This window comes from Octodon degus, unplaced genomic scaffold (genome assembly GCF_000260255.1).
Source record: "Octodon degus isolate 3935 unplaced genomic scaffold, OctDeg1.0 scaffold00062, whole genome shotgun sequence".
Taxonomy (NCBI): Eukaryota; Metazoa; Chordata; class Mammalia; order Rodentia; family Octodontidae; genus Octodon; species Octodon degus.
The window spans coordinates 10131371-10138251 of NW_004524638.1; positions in this window are offsets into that span (position 1 = coordinate 10131371).

Below are 6881 nucleotides of genomic sequence, written 5' to 3' on the forward strand. Positions count from 1 at the left end.
TGGATTTTTACTGTGAAGTACTGCCACTGACTGCCCCGGTTACTTCCATGGATTTGCTGGACTGTTTTGCTTATTTTTCACATAGCTCTGTAAGGAAGTTATTGCTAATGTTTGCATTTTGCAGAAGAGAGGCTAAAGCAATTTCCAGGGACATACAACTAATACGTGATGGAAATCGTATTTGGACCCTTGTTTCTGCGATTTGTTCTCTTGAGGCTCGTTATCAGTGTTTCCCAAGGGAATGCTTGACCCAGTCAGTGGACCTGTGAACAGTGTTACTTGCCTCAACCTTTAAAAGGAGCATCGTCAAGCAGCAGATGGTGACAGTTCTCACCTTGGAGAAGCGAGAGGAGACTCCCACGCAGAGGCAACGGGAGGAGGAAAGCTTGAAGATGGGGCAAGGGCCGGAAGGGGATGTCAGGCTCAGTTTCACACAGGTCGGCCCCCCGGGGCTGAGCCTGAAGCTTGGCTCCTGTACGTATAGCAAGCCTCTTCTCCAGGATCTGTCCAGCACCAAGGCCTTTCTAGTTGACAGGGTTAGGAAATCAGGAGTCCATATTTTCCCTGGGACCCTTCGCAGTCTTTACGTCTCCTCCACCACCCTCCAAGAGGTGCTCAGAACTCTAAATCATTATTAAGCCTCCAGTCCATCTTATTTATTTATTTATTGGCAGAACCAGGGATTGAACTCAGGCCCTTGTGCTTGCCAAGGAAGCACTCATTCTACTGAGCCACCTCCCTGGCCCTCCACTCCATCCTAAGAGGAAGTGGACAGGGTGTTCCAGAATTCTTTGCGCTCCTGGTAGAAGTCTTGTTTCTCCTTCAGCACTTACAACTCATTCTATTGATACTTTGGGGCAAAAGTATCACTCACTGTTCCCCCAGTTGCTGTTCTTATGGCCCACAGAATTCTGGTTCCTAGGACTTCCCTCATCTCCTGGACCCCGGATGCCACGAAGCTCTGCACATCTTCTGTAAGCCCATCGTCCACGACTCTCTGTCTTCTGAAACCCTGCCCTGGGATCCATGGTCAGTGGTCAGCAAGATCTCCTGACTCCACCATCATCTTTGAAATTCTCTAGTTTTCTTCCTACAGAAGCTGGATCTCACTTGAAATGTTATTGACCCAACAGTTCTTGTTGGCCTTGAAGCCTGAACGTGGGTGGCGTCCTCCTTGCTCCCTCACGGTCCCTCTAGATCATTTTACCGTTCTCCTCACTTCAGTGTTCATCCACAAGTCATCTTATCACCATTGTCCATTGACCCTGATCTCTCTGGCACCTTAAAGAGTGGAGATCCTAGGCCTCTGTCGCTCTCTCCAGCACCGCCCCTGCTTCAGCTTCTAGTGATTTACACATGTATGCGGAGCAGCCAGTACCCTGCAGTGCTCTGGCCCAAGATCTTGCCGTCTTATGCTGAGTCCGATCCTGAACTCCCGCAGCCAATTCCTCGGACAGCACTGCCCACAGAACGGTATGTGTTGGTGAAGACATGTTGTGTCTGTGGTGTTCCAGGGCGCAGCCACTAGCAGCATGTGTCTGTCAAATACAGGAAGAATGGCTAGTGCAGTTGAAGCAACGGGTTTCAAGTCTTCTGTAATTTTAATTAATTTAAATTTAGTCCATCTCCTATGGCTAGAGCCTGCGGTATTGGATGACCTTGACTGGACCATGGGATGACTGCTAATCAGTCTCCTTCACAAACCCAGTTATAAGAATCCCAGTCTCCATGCGCTCCTAACTTTCTAGTTTAATTCTTCCAGTGCCCTGACCTCAGTGCTTGCTGACTTCAGGGATCCATAAGCCTGTGATCCTGGTACCTTTTTCCCAGTCTGTTATTTTGTTTGAGTCATGTCCTTTCTAATCTAGCTAATTCCATGATCCTTCAATAAATCACTTCCTTATTTGCTGCCTCAACAAATTTTCTGTTTTACTTCATTGCAGGTCCCTGGCAGAACCCCAAGCCTAATTAGACACAACTCTCAGCACTCTTCTCATCTCCAGCTTGCTGCTGACCGTGGCCGGAGAGAGCAGAGGTGGCTGAGGTGTGCGCGGGAGGATGCAGCCCTGCTCCCAGGCGGGTACTTCCCAGCCAGCTCTGGCCTCTGCACCGCTGCTTCTAATCCTGTCTTCCTCTCCTTACTTCTCACACTCTCCTGGCCTCTCTCAATTGTTAAGGCTGATTTCTAGGTCAGGAAACAAGAGCCCCTCGGCTCCAGCACTGTCTCCAGCAGCTTCTCCTCCTCTGAGCACAGGGGCTTTCCTTTCCTGACATTCCTGCTGGAATGGTGAGTTTTTCCCTAGAACGTAGCAGTCTCACTGCCGCTACTCTGGCTCAGAGGTTCTCACAGCAGTGCTATTCCAACTTCGCTGTGCATTGGACTCACCAGCTGACCTTGGTGAGTGTGGATTAGCGCTTAGTGGGTTTGAAATCCTACATTTCTGGAAACTCCAAGCAGTTCATCTCAACCACACCAGAGTAGCAAAGTGTTTGCTCCTATTCTCATTGTTTTCTGTTTCTTCTTAAAGGAAGCAAGCATAAACATTACACAGCACATTCACATATTTATAGCGTAAACATGACCCCGAGCTCAAGTCACCCTGCGGAAAGTGCCCGTGTAGCTACAGGTTACACCGTTTGACCGAGAGCTCCATCTGCTTTTATATGCAACAAGGAGGAAGTGCTGCCGTCAGTCTGTGGCACAATGACAGTCCACGTTCTCGGGCAGAACTAAGGAATTTTAGGGTCTGTATGACTGATGCCAGTAAGCTGTGTAGCTATTGTCTGGCGCAGCTTGCCAGGCTGGATGTGAGATCGCCGGGCGGGCAAATCCTGCCTTTCTGCTTGGGATGTGACTGGCTCCTCTGCTCCTGTCTGGAGAGCTGTGCTGAGGGTGTCCTACGATGGCCGTACGATCCGTTAGCTTAACCCTCACAGTCAGGGCCCCCGGTGTAGCTTGTGCAGCTGTGTATGCCACAGAGGGAGGCTCCAGGTCAGCCTTCATCCCGTGCCAAGGATTGCGGTTGCCCTTTCATGCCCACCTAGAGGGACCACCTTTGTGCAGAATTACTAAAGGGTCCTGATGTCTGATGGTTCTGATCACAGGGTTAGAAAGAGCAGCAAAGAAGCTAAGAAGAGCTGCACAGGAAACTTCTCTAAGAAGAGTGCTTTCACTTTAGGGATGTGGAGATACCAAAGCCAGAGCAGCTGTTCCAGTTCCAGGTCAATTTCATGGCTCACCACTTAGTATGGGATTAAGATGGACCAGGTCCTGGTCCTGGGCTAAGTACTTTATATACATTGCCTCAGTTTCCCCCCTTCAAAAGCAGCCCCAAAGTTAAATATCATCATCATCATCATCATCATCCTCCTCCTCATCATCATCATCATCATAGTCATTGTCATCATTGTCATCATCGTTGTCGTCATTGTCATTTACATCTATGAAGATGGAAACTTGGAGTCATTAAGCAACCTGCTTATGGTCATAGGATTATGTCAAAGCGTAATTTTCAAAGATGCGAATTGTGCCTTTCACACAAGTAGCAAAGGATCCCATGTCAAAGATTTTTTTGGCTCATTAATGAGGGAACCAGTGAGAAGCTAAAGAGCATTAAAGAACATGGGCACATGCTGATAGTTTAGAAAAGAAATTTAAGGCAGTTGTGGTAGGCTGCACAGCGGCTGGCTTGCCAAAACTCATGCCATCCAGTCCTAACACCTGGCCAAAAACAGTGTACATGCTATCTTACCTGCAAAAAGGGGTGCACAGATGTGACTAAATTAAGGATCTTGAGGTGGAGATTATCTGGATTACCTGAAGATTTCTCATATCACTGTGTGCTTGTCAGAATGATGCAGGAGTGTCAGAGTGAGCGAGATGAGAGAAAGGCAGCAGAGGCGGGATCAGTGTTCATGGAGGCCAGAAAAGGCACGGGGACAGATCCTCTTCTCGAGCTTCCAGAAGGAACCAGCCCTGCCGGCACTTGGTCTTCAGCCCGGCGAAACTGGCTTTGGACTTCTAGGACTGTAGGGTGGCAAATTCACATTGTTCACCTTAAGAAGGAGAACATTGTTAAGCAGCCACAGGAAATTAATACAGAAAGATTACTGGATGAGGTCAAAAGCTGGTTAACGTCCAGTAAGGAGATAAGCCATAACCATTGCAGCTAAGTCTTCTGTAAGAGTTGAATTATTTGCATCTTTACTGGACCAAATTTACAAGTTCACCTGAGCCCTTTGAGACGGAAACTGCCTACTTGGTAGAAAGCCCAGGCCTTCATCGAAAGAGCGTCTAAGGATCTCTGTTGCACGCTCTTAAGCTCAGCCTTCTCATTTCAGCAGCTGGGAAGTGGAGGAGCTGGAACTTGGAGGAGTTCTCCAAGCCTGAGGTCTGCGCTCCTCCCCGGGAAGGATTTGCGGCTGCGCTTGTGGCACAGACAGGTTTCTAGCTGGTAGAACGCGAGGGTGGGTGGGAAGCTAGAACCCTTCTCGTCTCTTTTCTGCCTCTTAGATGCAAACGCCTCTGGCTGTCTGTTCTCAAACTCTGTCCAGAGGTCATCACATCTAGCCTTGTAAATGTGCGGTGCAGCTTTGAACTGTGATAGGTCTGGCAGTAGGGAAAGGCGAAGACTTGGGCTTTGGGAAGAATCAGCAGAAGAGGTGGCACAAACGCCAACTGGGCATTCTTCTTTCTTTTAAAATATGGTTGTTACAGGGTCTCATGCAGCTTGGACTCACAGTGAACCTCTGTTCTCAGCCTCCCCAGCGCTGGGATTGCAGGTGTGCACCACCATGACCAGTCTCTGTGGCCAGCTCAGCGTGCCCAGGGGCAAGGCCGACGTGGTCTGTGGTGCCAGAGATTGAACCCCAGTCCCTGCACTTGCCTAAGCAGGTGCTTGGTCCACTGAGCTATTCACCTGGCCCAACCCAGTACTCTTAAGCCAGAGACAAAACTGCAATGGAGGAGGGGGCTCTGGGCAGGCAGGGTGGCCAGGGCGTTGGCTGAAGGCTGAGAATGCAGGTACTTTCAGGGTGCTCATCTGGAACCCTGACTGAACACTGAGGAGCTAGGAAGGGAGGAGATGCTGATAGCAGGCCCTGCCTGAGCCACAGAGGCCACCAAGTTGCCTGGGGGAGCCTTTGAAACACATGTCTGTTTTCAGTTCTGGAGGCCAGCAGTATGAGTCCAAGGTGTCTGTAGGGTTGATTTTCTTCTGCGGCCCTTCCCTTTGGCTTATAGGTGGATGTCTTCTCCTATTCTTCCATGCAGTAGTCTGTGGTGTTGAGTATGTTTCTCTTGCAAGGACGTCTGCCACATTGGATTGGGGCCACACGAGTGGTTGCCTCATCACTTCGGCTCTGTTGAATAATACAGGCATGTTAGATCTTCAACCCATGAAATGTGGGAGGGTACAGTGCATTCTGCAAGAGATTCCATCCCCAAAGATGAACAAGGGCTCAGCACCAGAGCTGAGGACATCCCGTGCAGAGGTCTACTCTTACCCAGGGATGAGATGCAACAGCTGCCCACATGTCCATGTCCTGGGTGGAAGCCTGGGATGAAGTGCAGGACTGCCTGCGGCTAAGAACCGCAGCCCAGATCAGCTAGGTTCTCAGCTTCTGTGGTTTCATCTTTAAAGTAAGGACTCTTCCCCACTTCACCCACGAGGCCAGACCAGAGGCCTCCTTAGGGCTTCTTCCCCTTCTAAGATTTTCAATTCTGGCAGCATCAGTAATGTCCACCTAAGATGGTCCTAAGGTTGGAAGAGGGGAGAGTCGATTTCAATGTGCTAAGACCACCCCGAAAGCGCCGTACCACAGCCACAGTTGTCTCCATTATCAGTCACACTAATACCATTGGGGTCGCCACCAGTGTGACTGGGTGACCACCATTATCACACATAACTGTCACCTCTGCCCTCTCTAGCACTGTCACCATTACCCAGAGACAACTGATATGGCAGGAGCTGCAGAGACAGTGGTCCAACCTCAGTAGAGACACAGGCAGCCACACAGAACTGGACCACTTAGGTCAAGTTAGTAATTTCATATTAAAGGGAACTGAAATCCAAAGAGGCTAGTTGACTTATTTGAAAAAAAAAATTACAGATCTATTAAAGAGAAAAGCTAAGTCCAAGATCTTATTTTTTGACATTAGATTAAGACTTCTTTGCGCTGACCCACATGACCTCGTCACAAGCCACCATCCAAGGCCAAGCTGTGGAAAACCCTATTATCTGAGCTTGTTCCTTCCAGTTAGGACCAAGCAGTCAGGGCAACAACCCACTGCGCTCTGATCTCCTATGCTGGGTCCTGTTTCCCCTTCCTGGTTCTTCTTCTGACTCTCGCAGTTAGTTCTCGGCTAGCGTGGGCCACATAAACCCAGCCAAAACACATCGGAAGCAAAATGGAAACTTGCTGGCCCAAGTAACTGAGAGGATGAGGGGCAATCCCTGTTTCAGGCTCAGTGAGACTGAGGCTCACGCGGTGTAGCTGTGGCCTCTCCTTGCCGCTTAGTTCATAATCTGTTGATTCTGTCACAGGTTGTGTCTGGTGAAGGGATGGCGACTCTAGCATGAAAGAGGTAGGCAGCTCCTCCATGTCTCAAACAGAACTCATGGAACTAACGCAAAAACATATATCGAGGTTCTTGTAGTTGGCAGGCTCTCTTCTTCCTGCTGGGGATTCAGAAGAGGGTGGAGCAAGGAGGATTCTAGATCAGGAAGCTTATACAAGACTTTGTGGGGTCTGGCTGGACTGTCTTTGAACAAGCGCCATCTGGGAGTCAATCCCTGGTAGCCAGGAGCATGCTCAGCATGGGCTGGGTCACGGGCCTCAAAGGCTGCAGCCTCCCGCTCCCCCTCCCTCTCCCCTCCCCC